We start from the raw sequence: 27,476 nt of genomic DNA, 5'->3' as shown, positions 1-27,476 counted from the left end.
AATAAGTTCTTGGATCAGGGTATTTACAGGGTTTAGACAAGGCTTTTATTTTCCACCTTAGCTGTTCGTAGTTTACATGGATCATCTGCTGAAAGGTATAAAGTGGCATTGAGGGATTCAGTTAGGTGGAAAGGGAGTAAGCAGTCTGGCCTATGCTGACGAGTTGGTCTTAATGGCAGATTGTGCCGAAAGCATGCAGTGTAATCTCTTGGAAAATGAAAATAGGTGCAATGGGTATGGTATGAAAATTAGCCTTTCGAAGACTAAATTGATCTCAGTAGGTAAGAAATTCAACAGAACTGAATGTGAGATTGGTGATACAAAGCTGGAACAGGTAGATAATTTTAAGTATTTAGGTTGTGTGTTCTCCCAGTAAGATAATATAGTAAGTGAGATGAATTGAGGTGTAGTAAAGCTAGTGCAGTGAGCTCGCAGTTGCGATCAACAGTGTTCTGTAAGAAGGAAGTCAGCTTTCAGACGAAACTATTCTTTACATCGGTCTGTTTTCAGACCAACTTTTTCTTTACGGGAGCAAAAACTGGGTTGACTCAGGATATCTTATTCATAAGTTAGAAGTAACGGGCATGAAAGTAGCGGGAAGGATTGCTGTTACATGCAGGTAAGAGACAATAGCAGGAGGGTACTCTGAATTAGGTGATAAAGGGTAAGTTAGGAATGAACTCGAAGGATGAAGTTGTAAGGTGGTGGGGTCATTTGAGGCAAATGGAGGAGGATAGGTTACCTAGGAGAATAATGGAATCTGTTATGGAGGGTAAGAGAAGTAGAGGGAGATCAAGATGACGATGGTTAGACTCAGTTTCTAACGAATTGAAGATAATATTTATAGAACTAAATGAGGCCACAACACTAGTTGCAAATAGAGGATTGTGGTGACGTTTAGTAAATTACAGAGGCTTGCAGAAAGGCATAACTGTCTAAAATGATAATGTATAAATGTATGGATGTAAGAAAAATTTAGCATTCTGATTGGCCATAACGCTCGCCAGTACTTCAAGGCCACCTGCTGGTCCATTGCCGGCAATGTGCTTGACAGAAATTCTCAAGGGCATGCATGCGCCGTCTTTTATGACTTCTCCTCGCTGTGGTTTATATAACTGAGCGCTCAGTTCAGGACTCGTGGTTTGTCGAGTGTATTTCACGTCAACAACACACTCATTCATTTGTCATCATTTTCCAGCTCCAGTTTCCCGGGTGTGGTGTAAAATTGCCCGCCATTTCTGTATCAGAGTACTGTTTCTTTACTTTCAAAACTTCCGATTTCATATTTTGGCCTTCCTACTGCTCTTTTCTCTCTCATTTCTTTGTCACAAACACGGTCCACCTAATTTACTGTCATGGAAACCGGGAGTATTGTATTATTATTGTGTGATGCGGACAAATCATCAGAAGCCAACCACCACAGGAGCACGCAAAATTGAATCCATGCCTTCACATGGGGTTAGAAAATATGCCGGAATATTTGAGTAATATGTTAGCAACGGTTATATATATATATATTAAAAACCTTAACTAAAAACAACGCTGTCCAGTCCGTACGGTCGTTATACTGGACAGGAATTCTCTCCAGAATTTCCTACCGGTGAATCATCAGGCATTGATCGGTCTCTAATTTCAGTCAACTTTGAGTGATCCTAAAGTCAAATCACTAAATGAACACTCTAATAATGGCTGCCCTTACCCGCAATACATCCTATAGACTACTTAGCGGATTTCACAGAGTTAAGGAGTAACAACTTCACTTAAACATATCGGCGAATCAAAACAAATGATGGGCGTCTTTAAGCAAACCTGCAAATTCAACCAAACTTGGCACACATAAAACTTACCAGCTGTTAGGCCACTTTAAACAACAATCAACAAGCACACCCTTTGCACCCCTGAGTTTGGGGGTTGGGAAACAGTGACATGGGATAGTGTGGAATGCACAGTTCTCGGATTCGCTAGGCTAATTGGTGACAGTCCTAATGACAGTTGGAATCGTGTACATCATACGTACAGCGTGACGCTTAAATACATAAAATTACCAGTTGTTTTTATTAAATGTTTGAAATGACCTGCTATTTCCCAGATATGGGCTTCAACAAGGAAAAACATTCACGCGAAATACAATAATCTGAACCATAACTACCGGGCAAGTTGGCCGTGCGGTTAGGGGCACGCGGCTGTGAGCTTTCATCCGGGAGGTAGTGGGTTCGAATCCCACCGTCGGCAGCCCTGAAGATAGTTTTCCGTGGTTTCCCATTTTCACACCAGGAAAATGCTTGGGCTGTACCTTAATTAAGGCTACGGCCGCTTCCTTCCAACTCTTAGGCCTTTCCTAACCCATCGTCGCCATAAGACCTATATGTGTCAGTGCAACGTTAAGCCACTAACATAAAAAAAGAATCATAACTTTTAAATAAACCCATAACAGTAACTCTAAAACGACAAAAGAGTGCATAAAATATCAGTTAAAGTCGCAATAAATAAATCTACAAAAAATCATTCACACAAAATTAATACGTAATATAAACCCTAAAAATAAACATTGAAGAAAGTTTTATTCTTCTCCTTCTTCTCCTTCTTCTTCTTCTTCTTCTTATTATTATTATTATTATTATTATTATTATTATTATTATTATTATTATTATTATTTTGTCGGGCTGCGTGGCTCAGACAGATGAGGCGCTGGCCTTCTGACCTTAATAGGCAGGTTCGATCCTGTCTCAGTCAGGTGGTATTTGAAGGTGCTGAAATGCGTCATCCCCGTGTCGGTAGATTTACTGGCACCTAAAATAACTGCGGGACTAAATTCCGGCACCCCGGCGTCTCATTAAAACGTACAAAGTGGTAGTGGGACGTTACGCCAATGCCATTATTAGCATTTAATAATAATAATAATAATAATAATAATAATAATAATAACAATAATAATAATAATAATAATATTAATAATAATAGTGTGATATTCTCGTGACGCAGACGCTGTTCACCAAGGTATTTCGGGTATAAAACTCGATGAATTTATAAGAAATTTGTGCTGGATAAAGTGCAAGTGGGCCAGGTATTCTTTGGTTTTTCCTGTTTTTTCGATCAGCTTCATTCCAGTAGGAACACATTACCAGTAATTTTGTCACGATCCCGCTGGTTCAAGCCTGGCATCACTGTCTGGGATGATAGTGTATCTATACTCGGCACTCAGGTTAATTCAACTACGATTTATTTGACTTCAAGGATAAGGAAAATTTATGATAATGTTATTGGATTAGGTCCCACTAAGTTCTTTTGCAATTTTTGCCAAAGTTTCAGCCCGCAGGAGTCATTTTACGTGCCAGTAAATCTACCGACAAGAGGCTGACATATTTGAGCACCTTCAAATAACAGGTTATTAAACTCCCAACAGCTGCTAACGACCTCAACCACCTGGGGCCGGGAAGGAGCAGCAGATCCGTCACGAAACAATTAAAGGAATATAATGGGCTTGACATAGAATATCGTCGGTGAAAAAGCCAAACCTCGTATGTGACAATGCTCTTCCTATACATTATTCTTCATAAGACTGATCGCGCCTCCAAGCCACACAATAATCTCGTTGGATGGAAATATTCTGGATGAGGAACTTCGGAGTGTCACACCTGGGCATGGATGTCCGTTCCTCCCTACTTTCAATTGGCACAGCGGCTAGCTCAAGACCATACGGGTCAATTGGTTCTGTTCGTTAAAATAAAGTGAGCACATAATCTAAATATATTGAAAGAAGGGTGCTATAATGAGAGGAATACTATAATCTACTAAATGATAAGAGTGGACTGTTCCCAATTCTAAAACACAATTTTAATTGCTAAGAGTGTCACATGAAAATATTTACACACACAAGAAATTCCAAATTATTGCCTGCGTTGCAATTTTAAACACTAAACTTGATCATATGGGTAATGCCGTTAAATGTTCGTATCAGTTCGTTGATCACTCCTGAAACTCATTCTGGCGTTCCCAAATCAACTTATTAACACTGCATGTACACACTTTAATTATTAATCACTAGTGATCTGTCCTTTTATCTTAACATTGATACCCGTGGGTAACACTATATTATTACATGAAAACACAAAATTGTGTGAAAAGGATGGCATTCCCGTGAGGAAACAATATTATTTTACATTATTGTCGTTGTGTTCCGACGTTTATGAAAGTACAGTCCCGCGTAATTATCAAGTCATGAAAATCATGTCGTCTTTTCTCGCTAATAAAGTCTACATTATCACATTTATTATCACATTCGAACATACGCACTTCTCCGGGGTAATAACTTATTCTAATATTTACAAAGCGGCACACGACGTAGGTTAGCCTATAACTCCCGAGAAATCAACGTACACTGATAAAGTACATAAAATATAAGCACATATTACACTGAAGCATTATCCCTGTAAATACACAAAATTCAATATATAACACACACACACACACACACACACCAACGCTCTCCGAAAATCTGTGACCCTTTTCAGGTCTCCTGGTGTCGATCCAAGGACGTCGCTACCAATAGGTTATCGAACCATGCTATCTTGAATCGAGGTGATATCTGAAGATCCCTACCACGATCTTATTTAAATATGTAAATTGGAGGAGTGTACATCACCAATCGGATCATAAAACGTGCAGCATTGATGGTAACAAATTATTGGCACGTGAATATTCAGTAGAATATTAAATGGAAAAATCACCTTATTTGGATTCTGCGAGCGGTCGACAAGACTTTAACGGGACCAGCAACTAGGGCCTGGTGCTCACCCATTTTGACATTCATTTTGAAGCTATGAATCTCTCTCTTTGAGGACAGCATGGGATTCCGCCATCTGAGCAAACACACTTTCACCCAGATACAAACACGTAATTCTTAATTCAATTATCTCGTAGTCTCCTGGCATATGACCATTTATGGATACTCTTCAAATATCATTTCATCTCACTGCCTCAACCATATTTAGTATTGGTTCACCTCATTATTATTATTATTACTATTATTATTATTATTATTATTATTATTATCCATTCTATCGCCTTGCATATTTTTACATGAACGGTTTCACACTTCATTTTCATACACCTGTATCTCGTGTCCACGTTATTCACACATGGGATGATCCTGATCGACAAGGATTTAACATAACATATCACTCACTCGCGTAGCTATCTAAGGTCATGCCTCGCACTTCGAGTCAACTTTCCTTTCTCCAGTCGTCAGTATCCTTAAGAATAAAAGGGAAAATATACTACTGTATTCATACATTAAATTTGTGAAACATCTGATTAATCTATATCTGAAGAAACTGAGAAGATCCATATCAGCTGATTGAAATTGGAATGGATTATGAAGTCAGCTGAATTATCTATATCCACCATTACGAATGCTTCACTCAAACATAACAAACTATATGGCCTTATATACTACTTCAAGCAAAATGCACGGAATCACTTTGTGATTAAGCAATAATCACAGAACAGCGAAATTAAAATCAATAAAGAAATTGTACCCCATTGAAGCACGAGTATTGCGTCACCTATACGTTATGATAAACATCAAAATAAATGCTGATAGATTCTATTTTTAAAGTTAAGTTTACAAATTAACGCGACACGGCTGATTTTCATGCTAAGAATATCACGTGAATATACTTATGATTTGCTGTTTGTAACCTGCTGTCATCTGGGGACACCCATATGGACTTATTTATCCATACCTGATGTCCCGTGCGCAGGAAGTCCTGGATTCATCTCCTTCGGGGTCGAATCCTTGGTGTCTTGATCTGCTACCTCCTACTGCTGAAAATTCTGCGCTTTCTTCAAACAGGAATTTCGCGGGTACACAGGCGCGTCCTCGTAGCGTTGAATCCTGGGTGCAACGAGCAATCTCATACATGCGAACAACTTAGGAATCGGATATTTGAAGCACTGTTTATATGTCTTCGAATAACATGACATTGATAGATCCACTCATGGACTCGAAATATACTACCCAAGTAGCGGTTACTGTCCATGAAGATTGCTACTCGATTCTCGTTCGTTATAGTGATAAATATTTATTGCTTTAATTTGTTCCTACGTGAGAGTCACTGTTCACATATCGAGCACTTTCCTGGCTAATCTGACAACGTTTATTATTAGGCTGATTGTCTCCTACAACTGCACATACCTTAATCACAGTACAATAACTAGTGGTTCTCTATAATCAGTAACTCACTACGTCGTGACGATTTTTGTAAAGTTACCCGTTCTTCTTAAAGGAATTCATTTAACCTGCAATAATAATGCTTGTCTACATTCCCTTAATGTATACTGGGATTTGTATTTCATATATCCACACACCACAACTATTACTTCATACAAGGAAAATGTAACTGCACTATGAATGCATATCCGACTGACGTGGAGTGGACCTTTGTCTTACAAAATATCGAAAACACTGAGTAACGGAGGGTTGTCATGGTTGTCCTTATATAGAAGATACGCTATGGAGAGGATGAACTTCGGCCCATGAGAAAAATCGCTGCGCTAATTATTGTCTCTCTGAGTCGTGTAGATATTCACTTTGTAGACCTTGACGTCCTCTATTTACTGATCTACATTCGTTTAAATCGCATCGCAGGTTTTCTGGTAATCTCTCAAGCGTCCTCTTGTATTTCAGCGCGCGAAGAGTTGAGGGATGGGGTCTTCCCTATCTGTGTCATGATACGGATGGTTACCAATACCGCACGTCTGTCTAAGGTGCGTCATTAAGAATGCACCCGATAAGTAATTCATTGTCTCATATTGTCAAATACTGCAAATTATGCTGTGTTCAGTGAGTACTTACTTGTTAATTTCTTAAGCTTGTGACGAATTTTTGTTATTACATTATTATATGACGCGCGAAATGTGTGGGTTGGTATCCAAGAATACGCGGGGAAATCGGTGAGAATATCCAGTTCTCAAGTTAGAACCCTGTAAATCTAACTCCACCTCCTGACCTAGGCAGTAGTTGAGAGCGGCGTTCTACTTCTCGCTCACTTGCTCCATGGAGAGCACAGTTCCAAGGTCTCGGTGTACTGTGTGCTCTCCCTCTCAGTGCGTGCAATTTAGGCTTCAAATTTCGAGCTTGCGCAGCGTCACTCGTAATCCGGATCGAGCATAAGACGCTTGTTTCAACCAAATTTTTCGTAGACTGATGCGGAAAACGGCACATATGTCTTGCTGGGCATCATGACATGTCTATTAGCATGGTATTGAACGGTTTCGGTATGGATATGCAGTCCATCAGAACAATTTTCATTTTCTGCATTTTCCTATTCTTATGTGGAAAGGAAAATGAACCTTACCGTACCGAACTGCAGGAATGTTTGAGCATGGAATTTACTCACTCCTGTAGTATATTGTATTTAATGCTCATTTCCTTTTACACTGCCGCCTGGTAAAATGAACACAAAGAACACTGCTCTAATGAATTTCATATCCAAATGTGGCTGGAAGGCGTGACCAGCCAATCAATCAATCACTACTAATCTGCATTTAGGGCAGTCGCCCAAGTGGCTGATTCCCTATTTGTTGTTTTCCTAGCCTTTTATTAAATAATTGCAAAGAAATTGGAAACTTATTGAACATCTCCCTTGGTAACTTATTCCAATCCCTAACTCCCCTTCCTATAAACGATTATTTGCTCCAATTTGTCCTCTTGAATTCCAACGTTATCTTCATATTGTGATCTTTCCTACTTTTAAAGACACCATCCAAACTTATTCGCCTACTGATGTTCTCCCACGCCATCTCTCCACTGACAGCTCGGAACATACCACTTAGTCGAGCGGCTCGTCTCCTTTCTACCAAGTCTTCCCAGCCCAAACTTTGCAACATTTTTGTAACGCTACTCTTTTGTCCGAAATCGCCCAGAACAAATCGAGCTGCTCTTCTTTGGATTTTTTCCAGTTCCTGAATCAAGCAATCCTGGTAAGTGTCCCATAAACTGGAACCATCCTCAAGTTGAGGTCTAAGGAATATAACAATGAATATAACGGATACGAAAAACATTGAGACATACGAGGTTTGGTTTCTTCACCGACGATATCGTCCTAATTTGACTGAGTCACCCTGACTATCCTCAGCTAAAATTATTTTATAAAACCTATGAAATACACGTACAATCAATTCTTTCTATTGAAATATTAATTTGGTAAATCTTAAATTCTTGAGGATAAATGTAAGGAACTATTACAGAAGCCGAAACGACACAATGGAAACCGAAAGAGATGATGTGAATTGGAAGCCAGCTAGGTAATTTTATTCTTGGTGGCACTATATTCATGAACTGTAATTCATCCAACGTCTATCCATAACATGAACTTAAAGATCTAGAAACCGAAAATATAGCTCGGCTACGAGGGCACAAGAAAGACAATATTCTAGTTAGCCGCTGGGATACCCGATTGAGGATAGCCCAGATGATCATCATGGCCTCAGTACCGACTTTACCAAATTGGGTCGTACGAACAGAGGGCAATCATTTCTAGGCTCTTGGAAGAACATATACATTCCAAAACGCAGATAACAAAGCAACCCTGTACCTTGGCGTGAAAATTGATATCATGTTCATAATTGAGGTACCTCCAGTTTTACGTGAAATCCGCACCGCAGAAACGTCACTTTTCATTTCAAAAATTACCACAAACATACGCTGGGATTTGAACCACGCCCTCTTTGTTGAGATCTCAGTTACAGCAGGCAGTCTATATATCAGAGTTTGTTTGGTGATATTATAGACATATCTATTACGTCACCAGCCAGAAGGCTATTTGTGTCCGCAAATAGTACCAACAAAACTTACGCAATTACAGAGGAACCGCAAAATCCGACGGCAGTGCTTTAATGAGGCCAAGTGGGCAATATACGGAGTGGAAAAATTTGTCATTCTTTCCTCACTGAAACAGAGAATATTATTTCAGCACGACTGACCAAATGAGTTACAGCTATCATAACATCTTGACGCACCAGTCGTGTTCTGCGTCTTTACTCCGCACCACCCATATCTCACCAGCTTCGATACTGTACTGAGCTACATTTTCTCTGGCCTGTGCAAGAGGCAGATGCCAAAAAGTATTGCATTCATCATTAAATTAGCAACAGACGGATAACAGATATATAAAGTTGCATTTAATGGTTCCTTAAGAACAAAATACCACCTTAAGGGCCTACACCAGTGATAGTAGTGATTACATCTTTCCACATAAGTTTGGAGACAGGAGTAGTATCCGGCCGTAAAACTGGGCCAAACCCACACCTTTACCGACTCCATGAAAGTTATGGAAATGCGAGGTATAATAATAATAATAATAATAATAATAATAATAATAATAATAATAATAATAATAATAATAATAATAATAATAATGGAATTCTGGTGATAGTGGGTTAGAATTCCACTGATGGCAGTCCTGAGGATGTTTTCCGTGGTTTCCTATTTTACACTAAGCAAATGCTGCGACTAAACCTTTATTAAGGCCATGGTCTACCTTCCCAACTCTATTCCTTTCCTATCCTTCCGACGCCGAAAACCTTCCGGGATTTGAACTACGCCCACTTTGTTGAGATCTCAGTTACAACAGGCAGTCTACTTATCAGAGTTTGTTTGGTGATATTATAGACATATCTATTACGTCATCAGCCCGAAGGCTGTTTGTATCCGCAAATAGTACCAACAAAACTTACGCAATTACAGAGGGACCGCAAAATCCGACGGTAGTGCTTTAATGAGGCCACCTAGGCATTCCATGTGTTTGTGCGACGGTAAACCCCTAGAAAAAATTATTATAACCAAACCTCCCGTCGCTAGTACAACAAAGGTGGTAATCGGTGACAATGGGGCTATTCACCATGGCATAGTTATTTCCTGCACAGGATATCACGTATTGTCGTATGCTGTGCTACTTATAACCTGTCACCAAAAAGTATTGTACTTCCTACCACCACTGTGCCCGTAGCTCTGAGCGGGACATACCTCACCATATTCCTATCAGTATGTTGCTGATATCCTGCCATAGTTGTAGAATATGAAATTCCGAAAACGTTTCTCAGTATGGCTGTAAGCTTACTTGATCAATGTGCCGACTGTGGATATTGCTGGTATTCTAATGTGAACTCCATCCCTAACAAATTTTAAGATTCACATTACAGTATATAAAATTTGCGTAAGGTAAATGTGATAGATTGTGAAGGAATATTTGAAGAAACTACAGGAAATGAGGACTGTGCTATGGAGAAAAGCAGGAAGGCAGAATAAGCAATGACTGCAATATTTGAATCCAAGGTGCTGTACAGAAAGTTAGGAAAGATCTACTGCCCATAATTTCATTGATCAGTGGAGAATTATAAGCAGACAACTACAAGTATATTTTAGAACAAGTGAAAGCCCTTCACTGTAGCGAAAATTGGGAAGGAACCTCGGGTGGATGAATGCGTGGCCCGTCGCACGCGTGTATTGATTTAGCTTCAGACTATGAGTAGGGGCGCAGTGCTGAGCAGTACGCCAGCAAATTAATCGAGTGGTTCACCTCTCACATCCCCAGCGTGCATATGTGCTTGTCTACCCACCCTTAAGGAACAAAAGTAACTCCTACGCAGCCACTTTTTACTAGTATATCGCATTCATGTTACAGAATCAACTGTTTACAAACTACTACTTTGTGTCCCTTCTCATTCAATTCCCTGGAAGGAAATGTACAAACGTCGTGAATAGTAAGACCAATTTCTATCAGAAAACGCTGACTTGACCAAAGTCAATAACAATAATACGGTAATAACGTCCGCCTCTGTGTTGCAGTGGTTAGTGTGATTAGCAGGTACCCACGCAGGCCCGGGTTCTATTTCCGGCTCTGCCACGGAATTTGAAAGTGGTACAAGGGCTGTAACGGAGTCTATTCAGCTCCGGGGTGTCAACTGAGTAGAGGGAGGCCCGATTCACATCTCAACCATCCTCGAAGAAATTTTCCATGGTTTCCCACTTCTCCTTCAGGCAAATGCCGGGTTGGTAGATAAATTAAGGCCACCTCCGCTTCCTTCCCGCTTCCTTGTCTATCCCTTCCGAACATCCCATTCCTCACAACGCTCCTGCTCAGCACACCAGGTGCGGCCGTCTGGGCAAGGTACTGGTCTTCCTTCCCAGTCGTATCCCCTTGACCCAAAGTCTCAGGCTTCAGGACACTGCCTTGAGGCGTTATAGATAGGACACCTCGCAGAATCCGAGGGAGGATTCAACTCTGGACGGTAAACGGATTAAGGAAGAAAGATTATTATTATTATTATTATTATTATTATTATTATTATTATTATTATTATTATTATTATTATTATTATTATTATTATTATTATTATTATTAAAATCAGACCACCAGGGTGCAGTGCATCTACTGTATAATACATCAAGGCAGCTCTATAGGAGGGAGAACTAATCTCCAAGAAAGTGGTGCACCGAGCGAGTTGGCCGGGCGGTTAGGGCCGCACAGCTGTGAGCTTGCATTCGGGAGAGAGTAGGTTCGATCCTTACTCTTGGCAGCCCTGAAGACGTTTTTCCGTGGTTTCCCATCTTCACACCAGGCATATACTGGGGCTGGTCGATTATTAAGTCCATGGTCATTTCCTTCCATCTCCTGGCCATTTTCTCTCTCATTGTCGTCATAAGGCCTATCTGTGTCGGTGCGACGTAAAGCGAAACGTAATAATAATAATAATAATAATAATAATAATAATAATAATAATAATAATAATAATAATAATAATAATAATAATAAAATGTCCGCCTCTGTGGTGTAGTGGTTAGCGTGATTAGCTGCCACCCCCGGAGGTCCGGGTTCGATTCCCGGCTCTGCCACGAAATTTGAAAAGTGGTACGAGGGCTGGAACCGGGTCCACTCAGCCTCTGGAGGTCAGGAGGTCAACTGAGTAGAGGTGGGTTCGATTCCCACCTCAGCCATCCTGGAAGTGGTTTTCCGTGGTTTCCCACTTCTCTTCCAGGCGGATGCCGGGATGGTACCTAACTTCAGGCCGCGGCCGCTTCCTTCCTTCTTCCTTGCCTATCCCATCCGATCTTCCCATCCCTCCACAAGGCCCCTGTTCAGCATAGCAGGTGAGGCCGCCTGGGCGAGGTACTGGTCATTATCCCCAGTTGTATCCCCCGACCAAGAGTCTGAAGCTCCAGGACACTGCCCTTGAGGCGGTAGAGGTGGGATCCCTCGCTCAGTCCGAGGGAAAAACCGAACCTGGAAGGTAAACAGATGAATAATAATAATAATAATAATAATAATAATAATAATAATAATAATAATAATAATAATAATATAATAACACAGTTCAGAATGTACGGCATATCAACAGATTAAAGTAGATAAAAGGATCGTTACGTCTCAAGAAAGAAGAGCAAGCTTGCAATCTCACGTGACCATTGATATGGTGATCATAGCTATGGATCCTCCAGTTTTACGTGGAATACGAGCTAAATGAATGTAAATATCCAATTCAAAATGTCCACATGCATTTTTCACTGATTCGAACCACGACGCCACGCCCTTCTGCGTCAGAAGTCCGTGCCTAGACCTCTGGTCTATCGCGCCACTTGCGAGTCTACAGATGTCCCATCGATCTTTCCTTGTGGATGCTAGGAAACCTGCCAACCTGCTCATCAGCAATGTCACTTCCCGGTTTTTCGTACATATTTTCCGACATCACCGATATTCCCCCTTCACATCCTACTTGCATCCTACCGATTATTGCATATGCGTCACCCACTAATCTGAATCACATTGGCCGCGTGCAGTCATTCTTCAGTGCCATTGTCAGAGCCAGAGTATCTGATTGTCGAAATTAAGCCGAAATCAGATACTGAATAAGTTAAAGCTTCGCCCTTTATCTACTCGCAGGAAAGTAGCCGAATTTGGATTCCTATAGAATATAACGCTCTTAACGGTTCATTTCGTTGTCGTGAACCTGCATCCAACTTTTTCCTATACCGAGCTCGATAGCTGCAGTCGCATAAGTGCGGTCAGTATACAGTATTCGGGAGATAGTGGGTTCGAACCCTACTGTCGGCAGACCAGAAGATTGTTTTCCGTGGTTTTCCATTTTAACAGCAGGCAAATACTGGGACTGTACCTTAATTAAGACCAAGGCCGCTTCCTTCCCACTCCTAAGTCTTTCGTGTCCCATCGTTGCCATAAGACGTACCTATGTCGGTGCGACGTAAGGCAAGTTGCACAAAAATTCCTTTTCCCTACTTATCCCAAGTCGCAAAACCAGGATGAATCCATCCCTTCATATTCTGTATTCCCGCCTCTCTCTTGTTCAAAGAACTTCATTTTTCCGCATTCCAACCCTCCTTAACTTTTTATCTTTCTTTATCTTCTGAGAGGAACTTGGGCGTTTCTTCTTCGTATGCCTTCTTTAATCGATCCTTCCTTAACTTAACGTAATACATTTCCCGCATATTTCTTTCTTTCTCTTCTCATTGCTGTCCCATCTGTTGTACATAATGTAATATTTATTTATGTAATGTACTATACCGCTACTTGCGTGTCATACCTGTATTTATCTTACTGTGCCTAGCTATAAGTTCTTCCCTTCGTTGTACTTCCAGTCTTTAATTTTCTTCGTTCTTTTCCTTTGTCTTTATGTTTTATTTTTAGTTCGTGTGTCCCTACAGTTATTTTGTTAGTTTTTAATTTTCTTCCACTACATTTATCATTAGATGATTTTTCCTCATTGTTCTTCCACTTATTACTTACTTTTGCCTTGTGCTACTCCATTGTAAATGTATATTTCATAGCGGAACTCTGTAACTCAGCTTCCCGCTCTTTTGACTTCCCAAAAAAGTAACGTGAGAGGAATTAACTTTGCCTTGTGGTACTTAATAAGGAAGTAATTGTCCATATAGTAGATTAGGAGAAAAGTTATTAATGCTAACGTGACAGTCCGGTGTTCAACCATATATCTGTTTAAGCTTGGCATAAAAATGTATCGAAAGCTGTCCAGGGCTCCTTTGCAGAATTTTAAGTGTACTGGCCTTAAATGCATTGGTCTCCGGGTTCGATTCCCGGCCGGGCCGGGGATTTTAGTCGCGCCTGGTTAAATTCTCTTGCTTAGGGACTCGGTGTTGATGTTCATTTTAATACTTATCCTCATCAGGATATGACACTTCAGACTACCAACCACATAGTTTTGGCGTCAGGGAAGACATCCGTCGGTAGGTCACGTAGTAGGAAGAAGTATCTGTATTTTATGTATGTATTGTATGCATGTATGCATGTATGTATGTATGTATGTATGTATGTATGTATGTATGTATGTATGTATGTAAAGTACTCGGGTTCACTTCTGACATTCTCATTAAATCCTGTGATGAGCAAAACTCTTTATCTTTCTACCTCATTTATTTTTCCATCTCGATCAATCGAGGCCGATGCTTCGTATTAACGCAAGGGAGAAATCGTCTCATGGAATGTGTTTGCACAGTTGCTCCTCCTCTTTGTTCAATGTTCTCAGCTAATGGTCTGTGACCACCCGTGTGATGAATTGTACATTTGTATGAAGAAAGTCGTGAATATTGCCACAAGTACCTACATAATTGCTTGTCGATAAACCGTAATAAGTAAGATCATTGCAGAGTTCCAGAGTCTGAACGAAGCGTGTCGAAGTACAGTTTAGTCCAACAGAGAAAATACTTCAGTTCAAGGTGTGTTTGCTGTTCAGTCGCCATTTAAGATGTTCAAATATTTACAGAACGTTTCTCAATCACTCTCAGCTGAAGTGGAATTGCGTGCCGCATTCTCTATAGATTTCATCTGACAAAGACGAAAAGTTCCCGGGTTGAATTTTCCTCGATATTCTACCATAGTTTCGCAGACATATTCAATTAGAATTGGATTCTATGGAAGGGGAACATGCAAACTATTTTACATACTTCTTCTTGAAATCTGCAGCTACCCTTCTTTCAACCCTCTCTTCGTTAGGTATTTTTGATGGCGTGCTTTGTTGGCTCAGTTGGGGTAGGTGGGTGTTCATTATGTAGGCACAAGTCCTGTTTCACACCAATTCGTGGTTTCCTTTTGGTAAATAAAACTGGGGTATTCTCATATAAACTATGAATTTCACTCGTGTTTGCATTACGTCGTCAGTTGCCGCTGTGTGTCACAGACGCTGGCCTTCCGAACCCAACTTGGCAGGCTCGATCCTGGTTCAATTCGGTGGTATTTGAAGGTACTCAAATACATCAGCCTCGTGTCGGTAGATTTACTGGCACGTAAAAATAACTCCTGTGGGAAAACGTCAGGCAACTTGGCGTCTCAGAAAACCGTCAAATGTAGTTAGTGGGACGTAAAAACAATAACATTATTGTTACTTTGCCAGATGTTTGTTTTATGCTCTTTTAGGAATTTTAGTAACCTGCTGTTATCATCCTCGTGCACATCCAGTATATATATAATCATCTTAATATGAGTATTAGCGTTCCTGTCGTATACACAAGACCGAAATTGTTGGCTACATCGTTCAGGCCATTCATCTGATATCTTGTATTCGTGAGGGAGTAGGTTCAAATCTCACCGTCGTTAGCCCCGAAGATGGTTTTCCGTGATTTCCCATATTTACACTAGACAAATGGTAGCGCTATTAATGCCCTGGATGCTTCCTTCCCAATCATCCGTATTCCACCCCATAATTCTTATGATTAGTGTGACGTGAACCACTAACAAATGCAAAAGCGACAATACATGGTTAACTGCTGAGAGCGGCGCATATCTCCGTGCTTGTGCCAGCCACCGTTAGTTGAGAAGAGAGTTTATATTTTGGTGATGTGTTCTATTGTTCTCTATATAAACTAGATATGAGTATCCTGAACGGAAAATTCACTTCCGAAATTATTGAGGGCAATTACGGCTTTGAAAGTCCTACCTGTAATCCGTACCGTCATCATCGCTAACTCTCTCTCTCTCTCTCTGCATTTTCCTTCTCATTATTCTTCACTACCCAATGTTCTTTCTTCAAGTCTGAAGTTTCATATATTTTATGTATGAAGGGACAATTATATTTGTTCCGTCTGGGGAACAGGGGAAGCATGTTTTATTGCAGAACTTAAAGGATAAAGAAGTGTATTAAAGAAGTCTCTGGTATTGTCTTCTTCTCATAATACCTTCTTCTTTATGTTCTGTTGTGTTATCCTAGTTCTAATAATAATTGGCCAGTTAGTACATTCTGTAAATCTAATTTTATTTCTTTTTGATTTATCTTAGATTACGGTATGCTGCTATCAGTGAAAAGTGGTCTTATTTATTACTTTACTAGCAAGATACCGTGCTTTGCTACGGCTTTAAAATGAAAGTTATTATTCAAAGTTTTACATTTTGGAGAGCCCACTGTCAGCTTAGCCTGTAAAATACATCCTCAGTTCGTACGTCAAACGATGTTGGGGGAATGATTATTTATTTTATAATCTACCACTCACTTGAACCCCGTACGGAAGAATTTGAATGTTTTTAAACCATACCTGATTTAACATCTAGGAGGTAAAAGCGACCAACCTGTGAAATTTTGATTTTGTACTTCGAACGGTAATGAAGGAATAAATAATGTTTAAGGGGTGAATGTCTTGTAATATTTATTAACATCTAGGATATAGAAGACCACCCTTTATAAAACAGTTATGTTCGTGTTGTAACGGTTCAAATCTCGTTACAGGATATCTGTATTTTATTATTATTATTATTATTATTATTATTATTATTATTATTATTATTATCATGTCCGTATTATTATCATTTTATCTGTGTGATTACTATTATTGTAACTATTATTATTGTTCAATTCCATTCTGTAATGATTATCGCTTGCGTGATTGTATTTAATTTATTATGTACGTATATATATGTGTGAATATTAGCATTTAACCATGTAAAGTAAGACTTGCTACATAATATCATATATGGATATGCTTTGAAATAAGTTTTGACATTGCAACGCACATGTTCCAATACAGCTAGCCTAACTGCCGATTCATCGCTCTTGTGTTCATTTAGCGGTGAGCTCATTTTGTTGGGGGATACCTAGAGTGGCCCAGGCAATTTCAACATAGTGTGTAACATTTGGAACTGGGTGGGAGTATATCGTATTTATTTGTGGAGATTGCGTAGGTGTGTCAGCTAATGGCTATATAAGCTCATCGTATCTTGTAGCATCAGTCAAAAGGATGGTGAGCAGTGAGTGAGTCAATTGGAAGGAGAGACCTCAGTCGCTCAGTTAGTTGAAGATACGGATGAAAAGGCTTGCCGTGAATTCATAGGATAGACTTTCCCTGAAGTCATATGGACGGAGAGACTCGCCAACAAGTCATATGGAGGTGACACTTGCCAAGAAGTGTTGTACTGAGGTGATAGTAGTCAGTCATCTGGATGGAGAAGAAGCAGTCACATGGATACTTAGTCGCCAGTGAAACAAAAAGGATACATCACCAACTTAGGCTTGATAAATCTACAGCAAACACCAACTCAAAGGAGTACGCCGTAATTACACTCAATGTGTTGAAGGTACACTCAAGTGAACCAGTGAGGGATAAGTTTCGTGTATAATTGTTAAATGTCCGGTCAAGAAGAATTCAAATTTAATGGGGAAACAAAACGACAATCTCCTTTTCCCAGAACCTATCTGGTATGTTGTCAAAAGTAAGCTTATTACCCCACACCCTAGAGATATTCGAGATTCTCATTCTATTATTGCTGGACTGAGTCTTAGCTGGCGCCCATCAAGTAACGTATGTGTAAGTAATCAGGTAAGAACTAAGTGTGAGTACAAGGTCCGACTATTGTGTATTTTATGTAATGAATATTAATATTAATTTTCATATTTATCGTTGAAATACAAATTGTATATGTTTATAAAGTTATTAGATGTATCAGGGAACATTTACAGTGTCTGAAGCGGCTAAGGAAGAATGTATATTGTGTTTTTAAGAGTCCAGCACCATCTAAACATCGTAGGGGAGTAATGTTTTGAAGTATAGATATTTTATACCTAAGACATAAAAGAAGACCCTTTTCATAAAATTATGACTTTGTACGCCAAACGGTTTTGGAGGGATGAATAATTTAGTTTGCGGAGCTAACTTCGTTTGACCCTTTAGGGGTGGAATGTTTAAAAATATTTCCTATTTCACACCTAGGATTTAAAATATAAACCGCTATTTGGAATTTCGTCTTCGTACGTTAAACCGTTTCGGAGGAAGGAAGTAATATATCTGTTTTCGGATCATAATCCAAATTTAACTCTCTGAGGGGTTAAATTTCTTTCAAACCTTGTATAATTTAACACCTAGGATATTTTTTGACATTATAACTTCGTAATACAAGCAGTTTCATATAAACGTATATTTTTGTCATCATTCCTCACCCCCAGTCAAAACCCTTAGGAGTGTATTGTTTTAGGTCAACTTCTTATTTGTTTCCTCATAAAAAGAATTGAACTCCTTTTATATCCCCCCAAACAAAAAATGCATGTTTCTTTAATTTTAAAGGAGATTCCAAATAATAATTTTCACGCCCGTATCATCCTTCGTTTCTGTGGCATAAGTATCCTCATACACAGAATTAAACTCATTTTTCAATTAATTTACTCACCCTTAATTGGATTTTTTAAACAAAAGAATACGTGTTTCTTATTTTTAAAGAAGATTCAAAATACAAATTTTCTTGTCTGTAACATCTTCAGTTTTGAGATATCAGTATCCTCATAAAAGGAATTCAACCACTTTTCAGTTCTTCTTATACTCCCTTTAAGTGGATTTTACAAAAACAAAAAAATTCATGATTCTATATTTTTAAAGGAAATTTCAAATACCAATTGTCACGTCTGTAATATCTTCAGATTTCGAGATACCCGTATCCTAATAGCAATAATTGAACTCCTTATTCATTCATTTTTACCCCCAAGTGATTTTTCCGAAAACAAAAATGTATGTGTTAATTTATATTTAAAAGAGATTAAAATTACCAGTTTTCACATCTGTAACATGTTACGTTTTGAGATATACTCGTTTTAAAAATTCAACCCTTTGTAACTCCTGTTCAATCCCCCCCCTTTTCAAGTAGGTTTTCCAAAAACAATAAAGTACGTATTTCTTCATTTTAAGGCAGATTCCAAATAAAACTTGTCATGACTGTAACACCAATTTTCACGTCTGTAACACCTTCAGTATGTATGTATAAGTATCCCCATAAAAAGGATTCAGCTAATTTCTCTTCACTTCACTTCACCCCTCCTTAAGTGGAATTTCTACCGAGCTCGATAGCTGCAGTCGCTTAATTGCGGCCAGTATCCAGTATTCGGGAGACTGTGGGTTCGAACCCCACTGTCGGCAGCCCTGAAGATGGTTTTCCGTGGTTTCCCATTTTCACACCAGGCAAATGCTGGGGCTGTACCTCAATTAAGGCCACGGCCGCTTCCTTCCCACTCCTAGCCCTTCCATGTCCCATCGTCACCATAAGATCTATCTGTGTCGGTGCGACGTAGAGCAAATAACAAAAAAAGTAGAATTTCCGAAAACAAAAAATACGTGTTTATTTGTAAATTAGATTCCAAATATTAATTTTCATGTCTGTAACATCTTCAGTTATTGAGATATAAGTATCCACATAGAAAGAATTCAACCCATTTTTCAGTCCCTTTACACCCCCACCCTCACAGAGTGAACAAATGTGTGTTACTCTTATTTTCAAAGGAGATTAAAAATACCCATTTTCACGTCAGTAACGTGTTAAATTTTTTGTATATATTGTATATATGCTCATTTTAAAATGTACCCCCCTTAACAATTCCCCTGAAGTGGATTTTCAGAAAACAAATTATGCATGATCTTTTACGTTTAAAGGACATTCCAAATACAAATTTTCACCTCTGTAACATGGCACGTTTAAGATATATACTCATTTTAAAAATTCACCCCCTTTGTCACACCTTTTCATCACCCTTTAAGTACACTTCCCAGAAACAAAAAATCAGGAAATCAACCCCTCTTTCAGTCATTTTTACACACCCACCCAACTGAAATGTCTTTCTTCGAAAACAAACACGTGCTACTTTTATTTTTAACAGAGATTACAAATACCTATTTTCAGGTCTGTAATGTGGCAAGTTTTTGATATACCATATACTGTATATATGCACTTTTTTAAAATCTACCCCTTTTAATATTTCCCTTTAATTGGATTTTCAGAAAACAAATTATGAGTATTCCTTTACTTTTACAGGAGATTCCAAATACAACTTTTTACGTCTGTAACATGTTAATTTTTGAGATGTACTCATTTTAAGTATTCACCTCATTTGTCTCTCCTTTTCACCCCCCGTAAGTAGATATTCCAAAAACCAAAAATACGTATTTCTTTATTATTAAAGGATATTCCAATTACCAATTTCTATCACTGTAACATCTTCCGTTTTAGGTAAATAAGTATCCTCATAAAAGGTATTCAACACCCTGTTCACCTTTTTTCACTCCCTTAATAGGATTTTTGGAAAACAAAAAAATACGTGTTTCTTTATTTTTAAAGCAGATTCCAAATACCAAGTTTCATATCTCTTGAATTGTTCAGTTTTGAGATATAAATTCACACATTTTTAAAATCAATCCCTCCACTTCACCCCTTAGCGACGGGATATCTAAAAATCCTCCATTAGTGAGCACCTACATTGTAATATGAAAGTACAACCAAAATTTCATTTCTTTATGTCCAGTAGTTTTGGCTCTGCGATGAAAGTCAGTCAGTCATTCAGTCAGTCAGTCAGTCAGTCAGTCAGGACAAGTTATTTTATACGTATAGATGTGTAGAAGTCAATAAAATGATAAGTTATATTCAATAATTCGTAATGTATATCTTTTATTCTAGAGATTCCAATTGGTTAAGTAGTTCCCTGAGCCATTATGCCTTACTTTATCTAGGAATAATATCCCTGAAAAACAGTTGAACTGTCTTATAATGTCTTACATCAATAAGTGCATTTTTGTAATAGACTCTTACTGTCCTTAACATGAAACGAGAAGCGATAGATCAAGGTTGGAGTGAGGACTGAGGTGGTCAGATAATTTATAATCAATCCGTCCAATATTCTCGGGTAATTCAAAATTGACAGAATAATAGAATTAAAATTTATTTAAATAGTTTTGTCTTGTGGATGATTATACTGATTATGTTGATTTTGTACTTGAATAGCTCATGTAGAGAACAACACTGAAGATGTTGGGGAAGTTTATTGACTTAAAGGTTTTAATCGCTTATTCTTCGGTTTCACATATAGGGATTGCCCTAGAGGTTTAATAACACTAAGTATTTGAGGGTTTAGAGGAATTTTTTTTTTGCTAGGGGCTTTACGTCGCGCCGACACAGATAGGTCTTATGGCGTTAGAGGAAGTTATACACTTATAATTGCTCATGGGTTATGTTCTTCTGGTCTGTTTGCGTTAGTTAATATTACATATGAGCGTCTTGGTAGACGAAGAATGTTAGTAAGTAAGGGGTTGATGAATTTTATACCTTCAATGGCTATATGGTGGTTTCTTCTTAGTTCTTCTAATATAGCTGCACCCCCCTCTTTAAACTTAATGGGTGAGATTGGCCTGTTTAATAGACTAGTTGCTTGATCATGAGTGTCTATAGTTATATTAATGTTGTTGTCATTTTTTAGAGCGGTGTACACTTTATATTTATATGCTTATAGTCAACATGGTATAATATATTCTGGGATTTACTCTTGCTCAAGAGGATATAGTCGTGAATTTATTTTGCTATTGCTTCATTGATTACCATTAAATATTTTAGTATTAAAGGGGGATTTATGCATATTATGATTGTGTTTGGATAGTTTGATGTAAAATGTTGGTTTGTGATACCAGTGATGTAGGTAACTACTTTAAACCATTTTATGATCATTGTCTATTTGTTTTTTAAGTTTTTTATTTTTGTTTATTGTGCCGATAATTTTGGTTACTATAGGATTTTATTTTATTATACATGATTTAGTAATTTTTATTGAGTGATAAGTGTTAAATTTGAATAGAAGTTCAATTGTTATGACCTTTCTGTTTGATTGATTATCACTATTGTTTATAGGGTTGTATTATTTATTTCAGCTTCAGTAATTTTTTTATAGAGATGAATATATACATGGTGATTTAACTATCAATCGATTTATTGTTTTGGTATTAATATTTGTATTGTCAATAATATTTTTGATTATTAGACCAAATTTAATTAGAATCTTATTAGGATGAGATGGATTAGGACTTGTTTCTTATTGTTTGGTTATTTATTATCAAAATGTTAAATCTTATAATGCGGGTTTATTAACAGCTTTATCTAATCGAATTGGGGATGTATCATTATTAATAGCTATTGCGTGAATATTTGTTGTTTCAAATTCGTGAGAAATCTCAAATCCATCACGACTGTCCTCACCTATATCTCTTCTGAGTAATAACTCAGTGTTGTCAATTTATTCCATTCAATACTCGCAACATTCTGGTGATGAATGATTAGTTACAGAACTGTACTGTTTATCACCAGACGAAACGAAGTGAAGTTCAGCATTAATTACCACTTCACCCCTAAGGAAAATGTGCTTCTGAAAATTATTTCTTGATTTAATTTCTCGTTGAGATAAATTTATCTCATCGTCAGTGCTAAAAATAGTTTAAATATGCGATCCTCATCATTCTGTGTGAATCGACTACTTGTCGTGTCTAGATCTCCCCGAGTTTCATTCGCAGGCAAGAGGTCGCAACACTTACCAAGCTGAAGTTTCGGCGATTTTGAAATGACAATGACCGCTTCTCCGAAACTTGCTTTGTGCGCCTAACCTAAAAACATTATCTTAAAAGTATCGCATATCTACCTATCTCGTTACACAACCTACTCGTCATATTATAGGAAGTTAATTTTAAATCATATATCACTTACTCACCTTCAACTATTCATATGCTTTGTATTTATAGTGATAATCTTCACCTAACAGGATGACCATGAGCACAAAACCATACGGCTCCAGTAAATGTAGTTGCAAGTTTGACCTGTGCAGTACTGTGGTTACCAGTGGCTCTAAGCTTAAAAGTGTCGAGTTCTCCCTCATGTAGGGATCTCCCTAAGCTACCTTATGTATCCTCGTAAAAGGAATTCATCCCCGTTTTCTTCCCCCTCTACCAAGTTGACTACCCCCAACCCCGCAAATACATGTTTGCGTGTTTCTTTATTTTTAAAGCAGATTCCAAATCCCAGTTTTTACGTTTTTAACATCTTTAGATTTTCTGCTATGTATATATTCCCATACAAATAATTCAACTAATTTTTCAATCATTTCACACCCCCCCCCCCCCCCCCCCGTTGAGGGTCTTTTCTGAAAACCAAGGGATACGTGTTTCCTTACTTTTAAGGGAGATTCCAAATATTAATTTTCACGTCTGCAAAATGTTAAGTATTTGAGATACACTGTATATATGCTAATTTTAAACATTCTCCCCCTTTTCAGTTCCCTGTAAGTGGAATTTCCGAAAAGTATTTATGTATCTTAAATATTACAGGAAATTCCAAATACCAGTTTTCAAATCTGTAATATGTTACCTGTCTTAGATAATTTGCAGATATACTCTTTTTTTAAATTCTCCCCCTTTGTCATTCCTGTTCACCCTCTTTTCATCAGATTATTAAAAAACACAAAAATACATGTTTCTTTACTTTCAAAGGAGATTTCAAATTTCAATTTTCATGTCTGTAACATCTTAATTTTTTGAGATATAAGTCTCCTCATAAAAGGTGTTCAACACCTTTTCCCCCATTTTCACCCCTCTTAATGGGATTTTCCGAAAACAAAAAATACATGTTTCTTTATTTTCAAAGAAGATTTGGAATACCAATTTTTACATCCGTAAACTTTCAAATTTTTGAGATATAGATATCCCCATTTTAAATATTAAACCCCCTTTTCACCCCGTTAACGACGGAATATCAAAAAATCCTACCTTAGCGAGCACCTACATGTAGCCCCTAAATTTCATTTCTTTATGTCCACTAGTTTTGGCTCGGCGATGATGAATCAGTCAGTCAGTCAGTCAGTCAGTCAGTCAGTCAGTCAGTCAGTCAGTCAGTCAGTCAGTCAGTCAGTCAGTCAGTCAGGACAAGTTATTTTATATATATAGATGAAACCCTTCTGTGACTATATTGGTCCCACTATACTGTTCTGAGGACCAATGCAATGAATAAATTTAAGGAAATATTCAGTGTATAGTCACCTTTTTCTCTCTATAAATAGAGGTGCATTATAAATTGCCTGATATGTGTAGATTGAAATATTTATATCTCCAACTAGTTAGATACCCGTGATTCGCTACGGTATTATACTGAAATTTATAACTGAATGCTTATTGTTTTATATATAATCAGAAAAAATTCGCGATCTGACTCGTTTTCTAATAGAATACGGCAAGTTTCCTCCCATTTTTCAATCTTTCTTTCCAAAAATCGATTTCGTAGTTCCCGGGCTAGGTCCAGGTATTGCACCCGGTCAGTTGGGTCCCTAAACCTTTGCCATCTTTTCCTATAAGCAATTTTAATATGGATAAAAACCTTCAGGAGATGCAGCGTGGTGTCGTCTTGGGTGCCTTGGCGATACTAAACTCGCGGCCGGACTGCATTCTTAGTCATTACCCGTCCAGGACGCGTTTCGAGCGCGGTCCGCACATTTGACGACGGTCCAGAACATTATTATTACTATTATTATTATTATTATTATTATTATTATTATTATTATTATTATTATTATTATTATTATTATTAGTATGTGTGTGTGTTCTGGACTCCACAGCAAGATGCAAGAGAGGTACTTGGCAGTAAATTACATCAGCTGCCATTGTCATGGTTGAGACTGCGACCAGCACCATTGTCGCGCGTTGCCAAGTGTGCGGGATTTCTGGTGATACGAATGACATACTCCCGTGCATTATTGACCTTATTATAGAGGTGAACAATTGGACGGTCAATCTCATTCCTATCATTTATTTCAAATATGTTTAAATTTTTATTTATATGCCAGGAGAATCTACTGTAATCTAAGAACGTTCTCCGAAGGAAAAGATGGCTCTTGAAAACGAATCCAGGAAAGATTAAAAATGATCGGTTTATGATCAGAATAAGTACATAGAAAATCTACAGCCTGTTTCCAGTCATTTGACAGGGTCTGGTATGGAATGAATAAAGCCCCCATCTAGCGGCAACAATAGAAATTCTGCCGGCTGCCGAAACCTGTCGCTCTCCTCTGGGACAATGATTAATGAATGATATATGAAATGAAACTATATTGGAGAGTGTTGCTGGAATGAATGATGACAGGGAAAACCGGTTTATCCGCGAAAAACCTCACATGGAGGGACCGGGATTTGAACAACGGAACCCAGCTGTGGGAGGCCGCCTGAGCAACGGAGGCTCCTTATAAAAACATTATGAACAGTAAAATCAATTGGTCCCACGTACGTTTACACCCCACCGCCGTGAAGTTTATTAACCCCCCACCAAACAAAAAAAGGAGGCGTGTCTCTTTGTTTTAAGGGAGAATCCAAACACCAATATTCACGTCAATTACCTTCAGTTTTGAGATAAAAATAATTCACTTTTTCCACTTTCACACCCCCCCCCCCCGCATTAAGTAATTTTTTCCGCAAAAATATACTTGTTTCTTTAATAGTAAAGGATCTTCTAAATACCAAAATTCACGACTCTAACTTCTTCAGTTTTTTATTTATGTGTACTCATGGAAGGATCAACTCCTATTCACCCCACCCCCCAGAAGATTCCAAGATGATTTTAAAGGAGTTCCAAACACCAATCTTCACGTCTGTAGGCCCTAACAATTTTAGTTATTGTTAGAAACAAGTATTCTCATACAAATAAGTCAATTAATTTTAAATGTTTTCACCTCCCCCACCCCCATTCATTAGATTTTCCGAGAATGGGTGTTTCTTTACTTTTAAAGCAGATTCCAAATGTCAAATTCCACGTCCGTAACATCTTCATTTTTGAGATAACAGTAGCCTAATTAAAAGAATTCAACACAATTTTCAGTCAATTTTACCCCTCCCCCCTCCAACCAAGTAGTATTTGCGAAAACTAAAAATACACGTTTCTTTATTTTTAATAGAGATAAAAATACCATTTTTCACTTCTGAAACATATTAAGTTTCTTCAGACATACTGTATAAATTCTCACTTTAAAATTTCACCCCCTTTTTAGTTCCCCTTAAGAGGAGTTTCCAAACACAAATCACGTATGTTGATTTACATTTACAGGAGATTCAAAATACCCACCATTTACGCCTGTAACATTATACGTTTCTCAGATATTCTGTAGATATAGTCCTTCAAAAAATTCATTCCAATTTGTCACTCCTGTTTAACCGCTATTAATTGGATTTATTTTTAAAGGAGATCCCATATACAAATTTTCAGTTCTGTAATATCTTCAATTTCTGAGATATATGTATCCTAATTAAAGGCATTCAACCCATTATTCACCCTTTTCCACCCCTCCAATTGGGATTTAGAGAAAACACGAAAATACGTGTTCCTTTATTTTTAAAGGAGATTTTAAATATCAATTTTTACATGTGCAAGCTTTTAAAGTTTTGAGACATAGATACACTCCTTTTAAAAATCCACCCCCTTTTCAGCCCCCCACTATTTGGATTTTCCAAAAGCAAAAAAAAAAAAGAACGTTTCTTTATTTTTAAAGGAGATTATAAATACCAATTTTACACATGTAAACTTTTAAAGCTTTAAGATGTAGATACACTCATTTTAAAATTTCACCCCCCTTTTCACCCCCCATTATTTGGATTTTCCAAAAACGAAAAAATACTGGTTTCTTTATTTTTACAGTAGATCCCAAATACCAATTTTTAGGCCTGCAATATCTTCAGTTTCTGGGATATAAGTATCCTCATTAAAGGCATTCAACCCCTTTTTCACCCCTCCTATTGGGATTTTCCGAAAACAAAAAATGCGTGTTTATTTATTTCTAATGAAGGTTCTAAATACCAATTTTTACATTTGTAAACTTCCAAAGTTTTGAGACATTGATCCGCTCATTTTAAAAATTCACCCCCCTTTTCACCCTCCCATTAATTGGATTTTCCAAAAAGAAATTATACGTGTTTCTTAATTTTTAAAAGAGATAAATTGTATCAATTTTCAGGTGTGTAATATCTTCAGTTTCTCAGATATAAGTACCGTTGTCCTGATTAATGGCATTCAACACATTTTTCACCCTTTTTCACCCCTCCTATTGGGATTTTCTGAAAACAAAAACATACATGTTTCCTTATTTTTAAAGGAGATTCAAAATACTAATTTTCGCATCTGAAAACTTTAAAAGTT

The sequence above is a fragment of the Anabrus simplex genome, chromosome 2 (assembly GCF_040414725.1).
Source record: "Anabrus simplex isolate iqAnaSimp1 chromosome 2, ASM4041472v1, whole genome shotgun sequence".
Lineage (NCBI taxonomy): Eukaryota > Metazoa > Arthropoda > Insecta > Orthoptera > Tettigoniidae > Anabrus > Anabrus simplex.
This window is presented reverse-complemented; position numbering follows the sequence as displayed.